We start from the raw sequence: 22186 nt of genomic DNA, 5'->3' as shown, positions 1-22186 counted from the left end.
CAAGAAATGGTATGGAAACCCCGTATTTACATATCTGCCACTGTGCAGGAGAATCCGTATAGGTGTTCGAGTGTTCGAACCGTAATGCGCAAGAAATGGTGTGTAAACCCCGTATTTACATATCTGCCACTGTGCAGAAGAATCCGTATAGGTGTTTGAGTGTTCGAACCGTAATGCGCAAGAAATGGTATGTAAACCCCGTATTTACATATCTGCCATTGTGCAGGAGAATCCGTATAGGTGTTCAAGTGTTCGAACCGTAATGCGCAAGAATTGGAATGGAAACCCCGTATTTACACATCTGCCACTGTGCAGGAGAATCCGTATAGGTGTTCGAGTGTTCGAACCGTAATGCGCAAGAAATGGTATGAAAACCCCGTATTTACAAATCTGCCACTATGGAGGAGAATCCGTATAAGTGTTCGAGTGTTCGAACCGTAATGCGCAAGAAATGGTATGTAAACCCCGTATTTACATATCTGCCACTGTGCAGGAGAATACGTATAGGTGTTCGAGTGTTCCAACCGTAATGCGCAAGAAATGGTATGGAAACCCCGTATTTAGATATCTGCCACTCTGCAGAAGAATCCTATAGGTGTTCGAGTGTTCGATCCGTAATGCGCAAGAAATGGTATGTAAACCCGTTATTTACATATCTGCCACTGCGCAGGAGAATCCGTATAGGTGTTCGAGTGTTCGAACCGTAATGCGCAAGAAATGGTATGGAAACCCCGTATTTACAAATCTACCACTATGCAGGAGAATCCGTATAGGTGTTCGAGTGTTCGAACCGTAAAGCGCAAGAAATGGTATGTAAACCCCGTATTTACATATCTGCCACTGTGCGGGAGAATCCGTATAGGTGTTCGAGTGTTCGAACCGTAATGTGCAAGAAATGGTACGGAAACCCCGTATTTACATATCTGCCACTGTGCAGGAGAATCCGTATAGGTGTTCGAGTGTTCGAACCGTAATGTGCAAGAAATGGTATGTAAACCCCGTATTTACATATCTGCCACTGTGCAGGAGAATCCGTATAGGTGTTCGAGTGTTCGAACAGTAATGCGTGAGAAATGGAAAGTAAACGCCGTATTTACATATCTGCCACTGTGCAGGAGAATCCGTATAGGTGTTCGAGTGTTCGAACCGTAATGCGCAAGAAATGGTATGTAAACCCCGTATTTACATATCTGCCATTGTGCAGAAGAATCCAAACAGGTGTTCGAGTGTTCGAACCGTAATGCGCAAGAAATGGTATGTAAACCTCGTATTTACATATCTGCCACTGTGCAGGAGAATCCATATAGGTGTTCAACTGTTCGAACCGTAATGCGCAAGAAATGGTATGTAAACCCCGTATTTACACATCTGCCACTGTGCAGGGGAATCCGTATAGGTGTTCGAGTGCTCGAACCGTAAAGCGCAAGAATTGGAATGGAAACCCCGTATTTACATATCTACCACTGTGCAGGAGAATCCGTATAGGTGTTCGAGTGTTCGAACCGTAATGCGCAAGAAATGGTATGAAAACCCCGTATTTACAAATCTGCCACTATGCAGGAGAATCCGTATAAGTGTTCGAGTGTTCGAACCGTAATGCGCAAGAAATGGTATGTAAACCCCGTATTTACATATCTGCCACTGTGCAGGAGAATCCGTATAGGTGTTCGAGTGTTCGAACCGTAATGCGCAAGAAATGGTATGGAAACCCCGTATTTACATATCTGCCACTGTGCAGGAGAATCCGTATAGGTGTTCGAGTGTTCGAACCGTAATGCGCAAGAAATGGTATGTAAACCCTGTATTTACATATCTGCCACTTTGCAGGAGAATCCATATAGGTGTTCGAGTGTTCGAACCGTAATGCGCAAGAAATGGTATGGAAACCCCGTATTTACATATCTGCCACTGTGCAGGAGAATCCGTATAGGTGTTCGAGTGTTCGAACCGTAATGCGCAAGAAATGGTATGAAAACCCCGTATTTACAAATCTGCCACTATGCAGGAGAATCCGTATAAGTGTTCGAGTGTTCGAACCGTAATGCGCAAGAAATGGTATGTAAACCCCGTATTTACATATCTGCCACTGTGCAGGAGAATCTGTATAGGTGTTCGAGTGTTCGAACCGTAATGCGCAAGAAATGGTATGGAAACCCCGTATTTACATATCTGCCACTGTGCAGGAGAATCCGTATAGGTGTTCGAGTGTTCGAACCGTAATGCGTAAGAAATGGTATGTAAACCCCGTATTTACATATCTGCCACTTTGCAGGAGAATCCATATAGGTGTTCGAGTGTTCGAACCGTAATGCGCAAGAAATGGTGTGTAAACCCCGTATTTACATATCTGCCACTGTGCAGAAGAATCCGTATAGGTGTTCGAGTGTTCGAACCGTAATGCGCAAGAAATGGTATGTAAACCCCGTATTTACATATCTGCCACTGTGCAGGAGAATCCGTATAGGTGTTCGAGTGTTCGAACCGTAATGCATGAGAAATGGTAAGTAAACGCCGTATTTACATATCTGCCACTGTGCAGGAGAATCCGTATAGGTGTTCGAGTGTTCGAACCGTAATGCGCAAGAAATGGTATGGAAACCCCGTATTTACAAATCTGCCACAGTGCAAGAGAATCCGTATAGGTGTTCGAGTGTTCGAACCGTAATGCGCAAGAAATGGTCTGTAAACCCCGTATTTACATATCTGCCACTATGCAGGAGAATCCATATAGGTGTTCGAGTGTTCGAACCGTAATGCGCAAGAAATGGTATGGAAACCCCGTATTTACATATCTGCCACTGTGCAGGAGAATCCGTATAGGTGTTCGAGTGTTCGAACCGTAATGCGCAAGAAATGGTGTGTAAACCCCGTATTTACATATCTGCCACTGTGCAGAAGAATCCGTATAGGTGTTTGAGTGTTCGAACCGTAATGCGCAAGAAATGGTATGTAAACCCCGTATTTACATATCTGCCATTGTGCAGGAGAATCCGTATAGGTGTTCAAGTGTTCGAACCGTAATGCGCAAGAATTGGAATGGAAACCCCGTATTTACACATCTGCCACTGTGCAGGAGAATCCGTATAGGTGTTCGAGTGTTCGAACCGTAATGCGCAAGAAATGGTATGAAAACCCCGTATTTACAAATCTGCCACTATGGAGGAGAATCCGTATAAGTGTTCGAGTGTTCGAACCGTAATGCGCAAGAAATGGTATGTAAACCCCGTATTTACATATCTGCCACTGTGCAGGAGAATACGTATAGGTGTTCGAGTGTTCCAACCGTAATGCGCAAGAAATGGTATGGAAACCCCGTATTTACATATCTGCCACTGTGCAGGAGAATCCGTATAGGTGTTCGAGTGTTCGAACCGTAATGCGCAAGAAATGGTATGTAAACCACGTATTTACATATCTGCCACTGTGCAGGAGAATCCATATAGGTGTTCGAGTGTTCGAACCGTAATGCGCAAGAAATTGGTATGGAAACCTCGTATTTACATATCTGCCTCTGTGGAGGAGAATCCATATAGGTGTTTGAGTGTTCGAACCGTAATGCGCAAGAAATGGTATGTAAACCCCGTATTTACATATCTGCCACTATGCAGGAGAATCCATATAGGTGTTCGAGTGTTCGAACAGTAATGCGCAAGAAATGGTATGGAAACCCCGTATTTACATGTCTGCCACTGTGAAGGAGAATCCGTATAGGTGTTCGAGTGTTCGAACCGTAATGCGCAAGAAATGGTGTGTAAACCCCGTATTTACATATCTGCCACTATGCAGAAGAATCCGTATAGGTGTTCGAGTGTTCGAACCGTAATGCGCAAGAATTGGTATGGAAACCCCATATTTACATATCTGCCACTGTGCAGGAGAATCCGTATAGGTGTTCGAGTGTTCGAACCGTAATGCACAAGAAATGATATGTAAACCCCGTATTTACTTATCTGCCACTGTGCAGGAGAATCCGTATAGGTGTTCGAGTGTTCGAACCGTAATGCGCAAGAAATGGTGTGTAAACCCCGTATTTACATATCTGCCACTGTGTAAAAAATCCGTATAGGTGTTCGAGTGTTCGAACCGTAATGCGCAAGAATTGGTATGGAAACCCCATATTTACATATCTGCCACTGTGCAGGAGAATCCGTATTGGTGTTCAAGTGTTCGAACCGTAAAGCGCAAGAAATGATTTGTAAACCCCGTATTTACTTATCTGCCACTGTGCAGGCGAATCCATATAGGTATTCGACTGTTCGAACCGTAATGCGCAAGAAATGGTATGGAAACCCCGTATTTAGATATCTGCCACTCTGCAGAAGAATCCGTATAGGTGTTCGAGTGTTCGATCCGTAATGCGCAAGAAATGGTATGTAAACCCGTTATTTACATATCTGCCACTGCGCAAGAGAATCCGTATAGGTGTTCGAGTGTTCGAACCGTAATGCGCAAGAAATGGTATGGAAACCCCGTATTTACAAATCTACCACTATGCAGGAGAATCCGTATAGGTGTTCGAGTGTTCGAACCGTAAAGCGCAAGAAATGGTATGTAAACCCCGTATTTACATATCTGCCACTGTGCGGGAGAATCCGTATAGGTGTTCGAGTGTTCGAACCGTAATGTGCAAGAAATGGTACGGAAACCCCGTATTTACATATCTGCCACTGTGCAGGAGAATCCGTATAGGTGTTCGAGTGTTCGAACCGTAATGTGCAAGAAATGGTATGTAAACCCCGTATTTACATATCTGCCACTGTGCAGGAGAATCCGTATAGGTGTTCGAGTGTTCGAACCGTAATGCGTGAGAAATGGTAAGTAAACGCCGTATTTACATATCTGCCACTGTGCAGGAGAATCCGTATAGGTGTTCGAGTGTTCGAACCGTAATGCGCAAGAAATGGTATGTAAACCCCGTATTTACATATCTGCCATTGTGCAGGAGAATCCAAACAGGTGTTCGAGTGTTCGAACCGTAATGCGCAAGAAATGGTATGTAAACCTCGTATTTACATATCTGCCACTGTGCAGGAGAATCCATATAGGTGTTCGAGTGTTCGAACCGTAAAGCGCAAGAATTGGAATGGAAACCCCGTATTTACATATCTGCCACTGTGCAGGAGAATCTGTATAGGTGTTCGAGTGTTCGAACCGTAATGCGCAAGAAATGGTATGAAAACCCCGTATTTACAAATCTGCCACTATGCAGGAGAATCCGTATAAGTGTTCGAGTGTTCGAACCGTAATGCGCTAGAAATGGTATGTAAACCCCGTATTTACATATCTGCCACTGTGCAGGAGAATCCGCATAGGTGTTCGAGTGTTCGAACCGTAATGCGCAAGAATTGGAATGGAAACCCCGTATTTACATATCTGCCACTGTGCAGGAGAATCCGTATAGGTGTTCGAGTGTTCGAACCGTAATGCGCAAGAAATGGTATGAAAACCCCGTATTTACAAATCTGCCACTATGCAGGAGAATCCGTATAAGTGTTCGAGTGTTCGAACCGTAATGCGCTAGAAATGGTATGTAAACCCCGTATTTACATATCTGCCACTGTGCAGGAGAATCCGTATAGGTGTTCGAGTGTTCGAACCGTAATGCGCAAGAAATAGTATGGAAACCCCGTATTTACATATCTGCCACTGTGCAGGAGAATCCGTATAGGTGTTCGAGTGTTCGAACCGTAATGCGCAAGAAATGGTATGTAAACCACGTATTTACATATCTACCACTGTGCAGGAGAATCCATATAGGTGTTCGAGTGTTCGAACCGTAATGCGCAAGAAATTGGTATGGAAACCCCGTATTTACATATCTGCCTCTGTGCAGGAGAATCCGTATAGGTGTTCGAGTGTTCGAACCGTAATGCGCAAGAAATGGTATGTAAACCCCGTATTTACATATCTGCCACTATGCAGGAGAATCCCTATAGGTGTTTGAGTGTTCGAACCGTAATGCGCAAGAAATGGTATGGAAACCCCGTATTTACATATCTGCCACTGTGCAGGAGAATCCGTATAGGTGTTCGAGTGTTCGAACCGTAATGCGCAAGAAATGGTGTGTAAACCCTGTATTTACATATCTGCCACTGTGCAGAAGAATCCGTATAGGTGTTCGAGTGTTCGAACCGTAATGCGCAAGAATTGGTCTGGAAACCCCTTATTTACATATCTGCCACTGTGCACGAGAATCCGTATAGGTGTTCGAGTGTTCGAACCGTAATGCGCAAGAAATGATATGTAAACCCCGTATTTACTTATCTGCCACTGTGCAGGAGAATCCGTATAGGTATTCGAGTGTTCGAACCGTAATGCGCAAGAAATGGTATGGAAACCCCGTATTTACATATCTGCCACTCTGCAGAAGAATCCGTATAGGTGTTCGAGTGTTCGATCCGTAATGCGCAAGAAATGGTATGTAAACCGGTTATTTACATATCTGCCACTGCGCAGGAGAATCCGTATAGGTGTTCGAGTGTTCGAACCGTAATGCGCAAGAAATGGTGTGGAAACCCCGTATTTACAAATCTACCACTATGCAGGAGAATCCGTATAGGTGTTCGGGTGTTCGAACCGTAAGGCGCAAGAAATAGTACTTAAACCCCGTATTTACATATCTGCCACAGTGCAGGAGAATCCGTATAGGTGTTCGAGTGTTCGAACCGTAATGCGCAAGAAATGGTATGTAAACCCCGTATTTACATATCTGCCACTATGCAGGAGAATCCATATAGGTGTTCGAGTGTTCGAACCGTAATGCGCAAGAAATTGTATGGAAACCCCGTATTTACATATCTGCCACTGTGCAGGAGAATCCGTATAGGTGTTCGAGTGTTCGAACCGTAATGCGCAAGAAATGGTATGAAAACCCCGTATTTACAAATCTGCCACTGTGGAGGAGAATCCGTATAAGTGTTCGAGTGTTCGAACCGTATTGCGCAAGAAATGGTATGTAAACCGCGTATTTACATATCTGCCACTGTGCAGGAGAATCCGTATAGGTGTTCACGTGTTCCAACCGTAATGCGCAAGAAATGGTATGGAAACCCCGTATTTACATATCTGCCACTTTGCAGGAGAATCCGTATAGGTGTTCGAGTGTTCGAACCGTAATGCGCAAGAAATGGTATGTAAACCACGTATTTACATATCTGCCACTGTGCAGGAGAATCCATATAGGTGTTCGAGGGTTCGAACCGTAATGCGCAAGAAATTGGTATGGAAACCCCGTATTTACATATCTGCCTCTGTGCAGGAGAATCCGTATAGGTGTTCGAGTGTTCGAACCGCAATGCGCAAGAAAAGGTATGTAAACCACGTATTTACATATCTGCCACTATGCAGGAGAATCCATATAGGTGTTCGAGTGTTCGAACAGTAATGCGCAAGAAATGGTATGGAAACCCCGTATTTACATATCTGCCACTGTGCAGGAGAATACGTATAGGTGTTCGAGTGTTCGAACCGTAATGCGCAAGAAATGGTGTGTAAACCCCGTATTTACATATCTGCCACTGTGCAGAAGAATCCGTATAGGTGTTCGAGTGTTCGAACCGTAATGCGCAAGAATTGGTATGGAAACCCCATATTTACATATCTGCCACTGTGCAGGAGAATCCGTATAGGTGTTCGAGTGTTCGAACCGTAATGCACAAGAAATGATATGTAAACCCCGTATTTACTTATCTGCCACTGTGCAGGAGAATCCGTATAGGTGTTCGAGTGTTCGAACCGTAATGCGCATGAAATGGTATGAAAACCCCGTATTTACAAATCTGCCACTATGCAGGAGAATCCGTATAAGTGTTCGAGTGTTCGAACCGTAATGCGCTAGAAATGGTATGTAAACCCCGTATTTACATATCTGCCACTGTGCAGGAGAATCCGCATAGGTGTTCGAGTGTTCGAACCGTAATGCGCAAGAATTGGAATGGAAACCCCGTATTTACATATCTGCCACTGTGCAGGAGAATCCGTATAGGTGTTCGAGTGTTCGAACCGTAATGCGCAAGAAATGGTATGAAAACCCCGTATTTACAAATCTGCCACTATGCAGGAGAATCCGTATAAGTGTTCGAGTGTTCGAACCGTAATGCGCTAGAAATGGTATGTAAACCCCGTATTTACATATCTGCCACTGTGCAGGAGAATCCGTATAGGTGTTCGAGTGTTCGAACCGTAATGCGCAAGAAATAGTATGGAAACCCCGTATTTACATATCTGCCACTGTGCAGGAGAATCCGTATAGGTGTTCGAGTGTTCGAACCGTAATGCGCAAGAAATGGTATGTAAACCACGTATTTACATATCTACCACTGTGCAGGAGAATCCATATAGGTGTTCGAGTGTTCGAACCGTAATGCGCAAGAAATTGGTATGGAAACCCCGTATTTACATATCTGCCTCTGTGCAGGAGAATCCGTATAGGTGTTCGAGTGTTCGAACCGTAATGCGCAAGAAATGGTATGTAAACCCCGTATTTACATATCTGCCACTATGCAGGAGAATCCCTATAGGTGTTTGAGTGTTCGAACCGTAATGCGCAAGAAATGGTATGGAAACCCCGTATTTACATATCTGCCACTGTGCAGGAGAATCCGTATAGGTGTTCGAGTGTTCGAACCGTAATGCGCAAGAAATGGTGTGTAAACCCTGTATTTACATATCTGCCACTGTGCAGAAGAATCCGTATAGGTGTTCGAGTGTTCGAACCGTAATGCGCAAGAATTGGTCTGGAAACCCCTTATTTACATATCTGCCACTGTGCACGAGAATCCGTATAGGTGTTCGAGTGTTCGAACCGTAATGCGCAAGAAATGATATGTAAACCCCGTATTTACTTATCTGCCACTGTGCAGGAGAATCCGTATAGGTATTCGAGTGTTCGAACCGTAATGCGCAAGAAATGGTATGGAAACCCCGTATTTACATATCTGCCACTCTGCAGAAGAATCCGTATAGGTGTTCGAGTGTTCGATCCGTAATGCGCAAGAAATGGTATGTAAACCGGTTATTTACATATCTGCCACTGCGCAGGAGAATCCGTATAGGTGTTCGAGTGTTCGAACCGTAATGCGCAAGAAATGGTGTGGAAACCCCGTATTTACAAATCTACCACTATGCAGGAGAATCCGTATAGGTGTTCGGGTGTTCGAACCGTAAGGCGCAAGAAATAGTACTTAAACCCCGTATTTACATATCTGCCACAGTGCAGGAGAATCCGTATAGGTGTTCGAGTGTTCGAACCGTAATGCGCAAGAAATGGTATGTAAACCCCGTATTTACATATCTGCCACTATGCAGGAGAATCCATATAGGTGTTCGAGTGTTCGAACCGTAATGCGCAAGAAATGGTATGGAAACCCCGTATTTACATATCTGCCACTGTGCAGGAGAATCCGTATAGGTGTTCGAGTGTTCGAACCGTAATGCGCAAGAAATGGTATGAAAACCCCGTATTTACAAATCTGCCACTGTGGAGGAGAATCCGTATAAGTGTTCGAGTGTTCGAACCGTATTGCGCAAGAAATGGTATGTAAACCGCGTATTTACATATCTGCCACTGTGCAGGAGAATCCGTATAGGTGTTCACGTGTTCCAACCGTAATGCGCAAGAAATGGTATGGAAACCCCGTATTTACATATCTGCCACTTTGCAGGAGAATCCGTATAGGTGTTCGAGTGTTCGAACCGTAATGCGCAAGAAATGGTATGTAAACCACGTATTTACATATCTGCCACTGTGCAGGAGAATCCATATAGGTGTTCGAGGGTTCGAACCGTAATGCGCAAGAAATTGGTATGGAAACCCCGTATTTACATATCTGCCTCTGTGCAGGAGAATCCGTATAGGTGTTCGAGTGTTCGAACCGCAATGCGCAAGAAAAGGTATGTAAACCACGTATTTACATATCTGCCACTATGCAGGAGAATCCATATAGGTGTTCGAGTGTTCGAACAGTAATGCGCAAGAAATGGTATGGAAACCCCGTATTTACATATCTGCCACTGTGCAGGAGAATACGTATAGGTGTTCGAGTGTTCGAACCGTAATGCGCAAGAAATGGTGTGTAAACCCCGTATTTACAAATCTGCCACTGTGCAGAAGAATCCGTATAGGTGTTCGAGTGTTCGAACCGTAATGCGCAAGAATTGGTATGGAAACCCCATATTTACATATCTGCCACTGTGCAGGAGAATCCGTATAGGTGTTCGAGTGTTCGAACAGTAATGCGCAAGAAATGGTATGGAAACCCCGTATTTACATATCTGCCACTGTGCAGGGGAATACGTATAGGTGTTCGAGTGTTCGAACCGTAATGCGCAAGAAATGGTGTGTAAACCCCGTATTTACATATCTGCCACTGTGCAGAAGAATCCGTATAGGTGTTCGAGTGTTCGAACCGTAATGCGCAAGAATTGGTATGGAAACCCCATATTTACATATCTGCCACTGTGCAGGAGAATCCGTATAGGTGTTCGAGTGTTCGAACCGTAATGCACAAGAAATGATATGTAAACCCCGTATTTACTTATCTGCCACTGTGCAGGAGAATCCGTATAGGTGTTCGAGTGTTCGAACCGTAATGCGCAAGAAATGGTGTGTAAATCCCGTATTTACATATCTGCCACTGTGCAAAAAATCCGTATAGGTGTTCGAGTGTTCGAACCGTAATGCGCAAGAATTGGTATGGAAACCGCATAGTTACATATCTGCCACTATGCTGGAGAATCCGTATTGGTGTTCAAGTGTTCGAACCGTAAAGCGCAAGAAATGATTTGTAAACCCCGTATTTACTTATCTGCCACTGTGCAGGCGAATCCGTATAGGTATTCGAGTGTTCGAACCGTAATGCGCAAGAAATGGTATGGAAACCCCGTATTTAGATATCTGCCACTCTGCAGAAGAATCCGTATAGGTGTTCGAGTGTTCGATCCGTAATGCGCAAGAAATGGTATGTAAACCCGTTATTTACATATCTGCCACTGCGCAGGAGAATCCGTATAGGTGTTCGAGTGTTCGAACCGTAATGCGCAAGAAATGGTACGGAAACCCCGTATTTACAAATCTACCACTATGCAGGAGAATCCGTATAGGTGTTCGAGTGTTCGAACCGTAAGGTGCAAGAAATGGTATGTAAACCCCGTATTTACATATCTGCCACTGTGTAGGAGAATCCGTACAGGTGTTCGAGTGTTCGAACCGTAATGCGCAAGAAATGGTATGTAAACCCCGTATTTACATATCTGCCACTATGCAGGAGAATCCATGTAGGTGTTCGAGTGTTCGAACCGTAATGCGCAAGAAATGGTATGGAAACCCCGTATTTACATATCTGCCACTGTGCAGGAGAATCCGTATAGGTGTTCGAGTGTTCGAACCGTAATGCGCAAGAAATGGTATGAAAACCCCGTATTTACAAATCTGCCACTATGGAGGAGAATCCGTATAAGTGTTCGATTGTTCGAACCGTAATGCGCAAGAAATGGTCTGTAAACCGCGTATTTACATATCTGCCACTGTGCAGGAAAATCCGTATAGGTGTTCGAGTGTTCCAACCGTAATGCGCAAGAAATGGTATGGAAACCCCGTATTTACAAATCTGCCACTGTGCAGGAGAATCCGTATAGGTGTTCGAGTGTTCGAACCGTAATGCGCAAGAAATGGTATGTAAACCACGTATTTACATATCTGCCACTGTGCAGGAGAATCCATATAGGTGTTCGAGTGTTCGAACCGTAATGCGCAAGAAATTGGTATGGAAACCCCGTATTTACATATCTGCCTCTGTGCAGGAGAATCCGTATAGGTGTTCGAGTGTTCGAACCGTAATGCGCAAGAAATGGTATGTAAACCCCGTATTTACATATCTGCCACTATGCAGGAGAATCCATATAGGTGTTCGAGTGTTCGAACCGTAATGCGCAAGAAATGGTATGGAAACCCCGTATTTACATATCTGCCACTGTGCAGGAGAATCCGTATAGGTGTTCGAGTGTTCGAACCGTAATGCGCAAGAAATGGTATGAAAACCCCGTATTTACAAATCTGCCACTATGGAGGAGAATCCGTATAAGTGTTCGAGTGTTCGAACCGTAATGCGCAAGAAATGGTATGTAAACCGCGTATTTACATATCTGCCACTGTGCAGGAGAATCCATATAGGTGTTCGAGTGTTCCAACCGTAATGCGCAAGAAATGGTATGGAAACCCCGTATTTACATATCTGCCACTGTGCAGGAGAATCCGTATAGGTGTTCGAGTGTTCGAACCGTAATGCGCAAGAAATGGTATGTAAACCACGTATTTACATATCTGCCTCTGTGCAGGAGAATCCATATAGGTGTTCGAGTGTTCGAACCGTAATGCGCAAGAAATTGGTATGTAAACCCCGTATTTACATATCTGCCTCTGTGCAGGAGAATCCGTATAGGTGTTCGAGTGTTCGAACCGTAATGCGCAAGAAATGGTATGGAAACACCGTATTTACATATCTGCCACTATGCAGGAGAATCCATATAGGTGTTCGAGTGTTCGAACCGTAATGCGCAAGAAATGGTATGGAAACCCCGTATTTACATATCTGCCACTGTGCAGGAGAATCCGTATAGGTGTTCGAGTGTTCGAACCGTAATGCGCAAGAAATGGTGTGTAAACCCCGTATTTACATATCTGCCACTGTGCAGGAGAATCCGTATAGGTGTTCGAGTGTTCGAACCGTAATGCGCAAGAATTGGTATGGAAACCCCTTATTTACATATCTGCCACTATGCAGGAGAATCCGTATAGGTGTTCGAGTGTTCGAACCGTAATGCGCAAGAAATGATATGTAAATCCCGTATTTACATATCTGCCACTGTGCAAAAAATCCGTATAGGTATTCGAGTGTTCGAACCGTAATGCGCAAGAAATGGTATGGAAACCCCGTATTTACATATCTGCCACTCTGCAGAAGAATCCGTATAGGTGTTCGAGTGTTCGATCCGTAATGCGTAAGAAATGGTATGTAAACCGGTTATTTACATATCTGCCACTGCGCAGGCGAATCCGTATAGGTATTCGAGTGTTCGAACCGTAATGCGCAAGAAATGGTATGGAAACCCCGTATTTACAAATCTCCCACTATGCAGGAGAATCCGTATAGGTGTTCGAGTGTTCGAACCGTAAGGCGCAAGAAATAGTATGTAAACCCCGTATTTACATATCTGCCACAGTGCAGGAGAATCCGTATAGGTGTTCGAGTGTTCGAACCGTAATGCGCAAGAAATGGTATGTAAACCCCGTATTTACATATCTGCCACTATGCAGGAGAATCCATATAGGTGTTCGAGTGTTCGAACCGTAATGCGCAAGAAATGGTATGGAAACCACGTATTTACATATCTGCCACTGTGCAGGAGAATCCGTATAGGTGTTCGAGTGTTCGAACCGTAATGCGCAAGAAATGGTATGAAAACCCCGTATTTACAAATCTGCCACTGTGGAGGAGAATCCGTATAAGTGCTCGAGTGTCCGAACCGTATTGCGCAAGAAATGGTATGTAAACCGCGTATTTACATATCTGCCACTGTGCAGGAGAATCCGTATAGGTGTTCGAGTGTTCCAACCGTAATGCGCAAGAAATGGTATGGAAACCCCGTATTTACATATCTGCCACTATGCAGGAGAATCCATATAGGTGTTCGAGTGTTCGAACCGCAATGCGCAAGAAATGGTATGAAAACCCCGTATTTACAAATCTGCCACTATGGAGGAGAATCCGTATAAGTGTTCGAGTGTTCGAACCGTAATGCGCAAGAAATGGTATGTAAACCGCGTATTTACATATCTGCCACTGTGCAGGAAAATCCGTATAGGTGTTCGAGTGTTCCAACCGTAATGCGCAAGAAATGGTATGGAAACCCCGTATTTACATATCTGCCACTGTGCAGGAGAATCCGTATAGGTGTTCGAGTGTTCGAACCGTAATGCGCAAGAAATTGTATGTAAACCACGTATTTACATATCTGCCACTGTGCAGGAGAATCCATATAGGTGTTCGAGTGTTCGAACCGTAATGCGCAAGAAATTGGTATGGAAACCCCGTATTTACATATCTGCCTCTGTGCAGGAGAATCCGTATAGGTGTTCGAGTGTTCGAACCGTAATGCGCAAGAAATGGTATGTAAACCCCGTATTTACATATCTGCCACTATGCAGGAGAATCCATATAGGTGTTCGAGTGTTCGAACCGTAATGCGCAAGAAATGGTATGGAAACCCCGTATTTACATATCTGCCACTGTGCAGGAGAATCCGTATAGGTGTTCGAGTGTTCGAACCGTAATGCGCAAGAAATGGTATGAAAACCCCGTATTTACAAATCTGCCACTATGGAGGAGAATCCGTATAAGTGTTCGAGTGTTCGAACCGTAATGCGCAAGAAATGGTATGTAAACCGCGTATTTACATATCTGCCACTGTGCAGGAGAATCCGTATAGGTGTTCGAGTGTTCCAACCGTAATGCGCAAGAAATGGTATGGAAACCCCGTATTTACATATCTGCCACTGTGCAGGAGAATCCGTATAGGTGTTCGAGTGTTCGAACCGTAATGCGCAAGAAATGGTATGTAAACCACGTATTTACATATCCGCCACTGTGCAGGAGAATCCATATAGGTGTTCGAGTGTTCGAACCGTAATGCGCAAGAAATTGGTATGGAAACCCCGTATTTACATATCTGCCTCTGTGCAGGAGAATCCGTATAGGTGTTCGAGTGTTCGAACCGTAATGCGCAAGAAATGGTATGTAAACCACGTATTTACATATCTGCCACTGTGCAGGAGAATCCATATAGGTGTTCGAGTGTTCGAACCGTAATGCGCAAGAAATTGGTATGGAAACCCCGTATTTACATATCTGCCTCTGTGCAGGAGAATCCGTATAGGTGTTCGAGTGTTCGAACCGTAATGCGCAAGAAATGGTATGTAAACCCCGTATTTACATATCTGCCACTATGCAGGAGAATCCATATAGGTGTTCGAGTGTTCGAACAGTAATGCGCAAGAAATGGTATGGAAACCCCGTATTTACATATCTGCCACTGTGCAGGAGAATACGTATAGGTGTTCGAGTGTTCGAACCGTAATGCGCAAGAAATGGTGTGTAAACCCCGTATTTACATATCTGCCACTGTGCAGAAGAATCCGTATAGGTGTTCGAGTGTTCGAACCGTAATGCGCAAGAATTGGTATGGAAACCCCATATTTACATATCTGCCACTGTGCAGGAGAATCCGTATAGGTGTTCGAGTGTTCGAACCGTAATGCGCAAGAAATGGTATGGAAACCCCGTATTTACAAATCTACCACTATGCAGGAGAATCCGTATATGTGTTCGAGTGTTCGAACCGTAAGGCGCAAGAAATAGTATGTAAACCCCGTATTTACATATCTGCCACAGTGCAGGAGAATCCGTATAGGTGTTCGAGTGTTCGAACCGTAAGGCGCAAGAAATAGTATGTAAACCCCGTATTTACATATCTGCCACAGTGCAGGAGAATCCGTATAGGTGTTCGAGTGTTCGAACCATAATGCGCAAGAAATAGTATGGAAACCCCATATTTACATATCTGCCACTGTGCAGGAGAATCCGTATAGGTGTTCGAGTGTTCGAACCGTAAGGCGCAAGAAATAGTATGTAAACCCCGTATTTACATATCTGCCACAGTGCAGGAGAATCCGTATAGGTGTTCGAGTGTTCGAACCGTAATGCGCAAGAAATGGTATGTAAACCCCGTATTTACATATCTGCCACTATGCAGGAGAATCCATATAGGTGTTCGAGTGTTCGAACCGTAATGCGCAAGAAATGGTATGGAAACCTCGTATTTACATATCTGCCACTGTGCAGGAGAATCCGTATAGGTGTTCGAGTGTTCGAACCGTAATGCGCAAGAAATGCTATGAAAACCCCGTATTTACAAATCTGCCACTGTGGAGGAGAATCCGTATAAGTGCTCGAGTGTCCGAACCGTATTGCGCAAGAAATGGTATGTAAACCGCGTATTTACATATCTGCCACTGTGCAGGAGAATCCGTATAGGTGTTCGAGTGTTCCAACCGTAATGCGCAAGAAATGGTATGGAAACCCCGTATTTACATATCTGCCACTATGCAGGAGAATCCATATAGGTGTTCGAGTGTTCGAACCGTAATGCGCAAGAAATGGTATGAAAACCCCGTATTTACAAATCTGCCACTATGGAGGAGAATCCGTATAAGTGTTCGAGTGTTCGAACCGTAATGCGCAAGAAATGGTATGTAAACCGCGTATTTACATATCTGCCACTGTGCAGGAAAATCCGTATAGGTGTTCGAGTGTTCCAACCGTAATGCGCAAGAAATGGTATGGAAACCCCGTATTTACATATCTGCCACTGTGCAGGAGAATCCGTATAGGTGTTCGAGTGTTCGAACCGTAATGCGCAAGAAATGGTATGTAAACCACGTATTTACATATCTGCCACTGTGCAGGAGAATCCATATAGGTGTTCGAGTGTTCGAACCGTAATGCGCAAGAAATTGGTATGGAAACCCCGTATTTACATATCTGCCTCTGTGCAGGAGAATCCGTATAGGTGTTCGAGTGTTCGAACCGTAATGCGCAAGAAATGGTATGTAAACCCCGTATTTACATATCTGCCACTATGCAGGAGAATCCATATAGGTGTTCGAGTGTTCGAACAGTAATGCGCAAGAAATGGTATGGAAACCCCGTATTTACATATCTGCCACTGTGCAGGAGAATCCGTATAGGTGTTCGAGTGTTCGAACCGTAATGCGCAAGAAATGGTGTGTAAACCCCGTATTTACATATCTGCCACTGTGCAGAAGAATCCGTATAGGTGTTCGAGTGTTCGAACCGTAATGCGCAAGAATTGGTATGGAAACCCCTTATTTACATATCTGCCACTATGCAGGAGAATCCGTATAGGTGTTCGAGTGTTCGAACCGTAATGCGCAAGAAATGATATGTAAACCCCGTATTTACTTATCTGCCACTGTGCAGGAGAATCCGTATAGGTATTCGAGTGTTCGAACCGTAATGCGCAAGAAATGGTATGGAAACCCCGTATTTACATATCTGCCACTCTGCAGAAGAATCCGTATAGGTGTTCGAGTGTTCGATCCGTAATGCGCAAGAAATGGTATGTAAACCGGTTATTTACATATCTGCCACTGCGCAGGAGAATCCGTATAGGTGTTCGAGTGTTCGAACCGTAATGCGCAAGAAATGGTATGGAAACCCCGTATTTACAAATCTACCACTATGCAGGAGAATCCGTATAGGTGTTCGAGTGTTCGAACCGTAAGGCGCAAGAAATAGTATGTAAACCCCGTATTTACATATCTGCCACAGTGCAGGAGAATCCGTATAGGTGTTCGAGTGTTCGAACCGTAATGCGCAAGAAATGGTATGTAAACCCCGTATTTACATATCTGCCACTATGCAGGAGAATCCATATAGGTGTTCGAGTGTTCGAACCGTAATGCGCAAGAAATGGTATGGAAACCCCGTATTTACATATCTGCCACTGTGCAGGAGAATCCGTATAGGTGTTCGAGTGTTCGAACCGTAATGCGCAAGAAATGGTATGAAAACCCCGTATTTACAAATCTGCCACTGTGGAGGAGAATCCGTATAAGTGCTCGAGTGTCCGAACCGTATTGCGCAAGAAATGGTATGGAAACCGCGTATTTACATATCTGCCACTGTGCAGGAGAATCCGTATAGGTGTTCGAGTGTTCCAACCGTAATGCGCAAGAAATGGTATGGAAACCCCGTATTTACATATCTGCCACTATGCAGGAGAATCCATATAGGTGTTCGAGTGTTCGAACCGTAATGCGCAAGAAATGGTATGAAAACCCCGTATTTACAAATCTGCCACTATGGAGGAGAATCCGTATAAGTGTTCGAGTGTTCGAACCGTAATGCGCAAGAAATGGTATGTAAACCGCGTATTTACATATCTGCCACTGTGCAGGAAAATCCGTATAGGTGTTCGAGTGTTCCAACCGTAATGCGCAAGAAATGGTATGGAAACCCCGTATTTACATATCTGCCACTTTGTAGGAGAATCCGTATAGGTGTTCGAGTGTTCGAACCGTAATGCGCAAGAAATGGTATGTAAACCACGTATTTACATATCTGCCACTGTGCAGGAGAATCCATATAGGTGTTCGAGTGTTCGAACCGTAATGCGCAAGAAATTGGTATGGAAACCCCGTATTTACATATCTGCCTCTGTGCAGGAGAATCCGTATAGGTGTTCGAGTGTTCGAACCGTAATGCGCAAGAAATGGTATGTAAACCCCGTATTTACATATCTGCCACTATGCAGGAGAATCCATATAGGTGTTCGAGTGTTCGAACCGTAATGCGCAAGAAATGGTATGGAAACCCCGTATTTACATATCTGCCACTGTGCAGGAGAATCCGTATAGGTGTTCGAGTGTTCGAACCGTAATGCGCAAGAAATGGTATGAAAACCCCGTATTTACAAATCTGCCACTATGGAGGAGAATCCGTATAAGTGTTCGAGTGTTCGAACCGTAATGCGCAAGAAATGGTATGTAAACCGCGTATTTACATATCTGCCACTGTGCAGGAGAATCCGTATAGGTGTTCGAGTGTTCCAACCGTAATGCGCAAGAAATGGTATGGAAACCCCGTATTTACATATCTGCCACTGTGCAGGAGAATCCGTATAGGTGTTCGAGTGTTCGAACCGTAATGCGCAAGAAATGGTATGTAAACCACGTATTTACATATCTGCCACTGTGCAGGAGAATCCATATAGGTGTTCGAGTGTTCGAACCGTAATGCGCAAGAAATTGGTATGGAAACCCCGTATTTACATATCTGCCTCTGTGCAGGAGAATCCGTATAGGTGTTCGAGTGTTCGAACCGTAATGCGCAAGAAATGGTATGTAAACCCCGTATTTACATATCTGCCACTATGCAGGAGAATCCATATAGGTGTTCGAGTGTTCGAACAGTAATGCGCAAGAAATGGTATGGAAACCCCGTATTTACATATCTGCCACTGTGCAGGAGAATACGTATAGGTGTTCGAGTGTTCGAACCGTAATGGGCAAGAAATGGTGTGTAAACCCCGTATTTACATATCTGCCACTGTGCAGAAGAATCCGTATAGGTGTTCGAGTGTTCGAACCGTAATGCGCAAGAATTGGTATGGAAACCCCATATTTACATATCTGCCACTGTGCAGGAGAATCCGTATAGGTGTTCGAGTGTTCGAACCGTAATGCGCAAGAAATGGTATGTAAACCACGTATTTACATATCTGCCACTGTGCAGGAGAATCCATATAGGTGTTCGAGTGTTCGAACCGTAATGCGCAAGAAATTGGTATGAAAACCCCGTATTTACATATCTGCCTCTGTGCAGGAGAATCCGTATAGGTGTTCGAGTGTTCGAACCGTAATGCGCAAGAAATGGTATGTAAACCCCGTATTTACATATCTGCCACTATGCAGGAGAATCCATATAGGTGTTCGAGTGTTCGAACAGTAATGCGCAAGAAATGGTATGGAAACCCCGTATTTACATATCTGCCACTGTGCAGGAGAATACGTATAGGTGTTCGAGTGTTCGAACCGTAATGGGCAAGAAATGGTGTGTAAACCCCGTATTTACATATCTGCCACTGTGCAGAAGAATCCGTATAGGTGTTCGAGTGTTCGAACCGTAATGCGCAAGAATTGGTATGGAAACCCCATATTTACATATCTGCCACTGTGCAGGAGAATCCGTATAGGTGTTCGAGTGTTCGAACCGTAATGCGCAAGAAATGGTATGGAAACCCCGTATTTACAAATCTACCACTATGCAGGAGAATCCGTATATGTGTTCGAGTGTTCGAACCGTAAGGCGCAAGAAATAGTATGTAAACCCCGTATTTACATATCTGCCACAGTGCAGGAGAATCCGTATAGGTGTTCGAGTGTTCGAACCGTAATGCGCAAGAAATGGTATGTAAACCCCGTATTTACATATCTGCCACTATGCAGGAGAATCCATATAGGTGTTCGAGTGTTCGAACCGTAATGCGCAAGAAATGGTATGGAAACCCCGTATTTACATATCTGCCACTGTGCAGGAGAATCCGTATAGGTGTTCGAGTGTTCGAACCGTAATGCGCAAGAAATGGTATGAAAACCCCGTATTTACAAATCTGCCACTATGGAGGAGAATCCGTATAAGTGTTCGAGTGTCCGAACCGTATTGCGCAAGAAATGGTATGTAAACCGCGTATTTACATATCTGCCACTGTGCAGGAGAATCCGTATAGGTGTTCGAGTGTTCCAACCATAATGCGCAAGAAATGGTATGGAAACCCCGTATTTACATATCTGCCACTTTGTAGGAGAATCCGTATAGGTGTTCGAGTGTTCGAACCGTAATGCGCAAGAAATGGTATGTAAACCACGTATTTACATATCTGCCACTGTGCAGGAGAATCCATATAGGTGTTCGAGTGTTCGAACCGGAATGCGCAAGAAATTGGTATGGAAACCCCGTATTTACATATCTGCCTCTGTGCAGGAGAATCCGTATAGGTGTTCGAGTGTTCGAACCGTAATGCGCAAGAAATGGTATGTAAACCCCGTATTTACATATCTGCCACTATGCAGGAGAATCCATATAGGTGTTCGAGTGTTCGAACCGTAATGCGCAAGAAATGGTATGTAAACCACGTATTTACATATCTGCCACTGTGTAGGAGAATCCATATAGGTGTTCGAGTGTTCGAACCGTAATGCGCAAGAAATTGGTATGGAAACCCCGTATTTACATATCTGCCTCTGTGCAGGAGAATCCGTATAGGTGTTCGAGTGTTCGAACCGTAATGCGCAAGAAATGGTATGTAAACCCCGTATTTACATATCTGCCACTATGCAGGAGAATCCATATAGGTGTTCGAGTGTTCGAACAGTAATGCGCAAGAAATGGTATGGAAACCCCGTATTTACATATCTGCCACTGTGCAGGAGAATACGTATAGGTGTTCGAGTGTTCGAACCGTAATGCGCAAGAAATGGTGTGTAAACCACGTATTTACATATCTGCCACTGTGCAGAAGAATCCGTATAGGTGTTCGAGTGTTCGAACCGTAATGCGCAAGAATTGGTATGGAAACCCCATATTTACATATCTGCCACTGTGCAGGAGAATCCGTATAGGTGTTCGAGTGTTCGAACCGTAATGCGCAAGAAATGGTATGGAAACCCCGTATTTACAAATCTACCACTATGCAGGAGAATCCGTATATGTGTTCGAGTGTTCGAACCGTAAGGCGCAAGAAATAGTATGTAAACCCCGTATTTACATATCTGCCACAGTGCAAGAGAATCCGTATAGGTGTTCGAGTGTTCGAACCGTAATGCGCAAGAAATGGTATGTAAACCGCGTATTTACATATCTGCCACTGTGCAGGAGAATCCGTATAGGTGTTCGAGTGTTCCAACCGTAATGCGCAAGAAATGGTATGGAAACCCCGTATTTACATATCTGCCACTTTGCAGGAGAATCCGTATAGGTGTTCGAGTGTTCGAACCGTAATGCGCAAGAAATGGTGTGTAAACCACGTATTTACATATCTGCCACTGTGCAGGAGAATCCATATAGGTGTTCGAGTGTTCGAACCGTAATGCGCAAGAAATTGGTATGGAAACCCCGTATTTACATATCTGCCTCTGTGCAGGAGAATCCGTATAGGTGTTCGAGTGTTCGAACCGTAATGCGCAAGAAATGGTATGTAAATCCCGTATTTACATATCTGCCACTATGCAGGAGAATCCATATAGGTGTTCGAGTGTTCGAACCGTAATGCGCAAGAAATGGTATGTAAACCACGTATTTACATATCTGCCACTGTGCAGGAGAATACGTATAGGTGTTCGAGTGTTCGAACCGTAATGGGCAAGAAATGGTGTGTAAACCCCGTATTTACATATCTGCCACTGTGCAGAAGAATCCGTATAGGTGTTCGAGTGTTCGAACCGTAATGCGCAAGAATTGGTATGGAAACCCCATATTTACATATCTGCCACTGTGCAGGAGAATCCGTATAGGTGTTCGAGTGTTCGAACCGTAATGCGCAAGAAATGGTA

Source organism: Camellia sinensis, unplaced genomic scaffold (genome assembly GCF_055761805.1).
Source record: "Camellia sinensis isolate YWXY unplaced genomic scaffold, ASM5576180v1 Unanchor11, whole genome shotgun sequence".
NCBI classification, from domain to species: domain Eukaryota; kingdom Viridiplantae; phylum Streptophyta; class Magnoliopsida; order Ericales; family Theaceae; genus Camellia; species Camellia sinensis.
Note: the sequence above shows the minus strand (reverse complement) of the source record.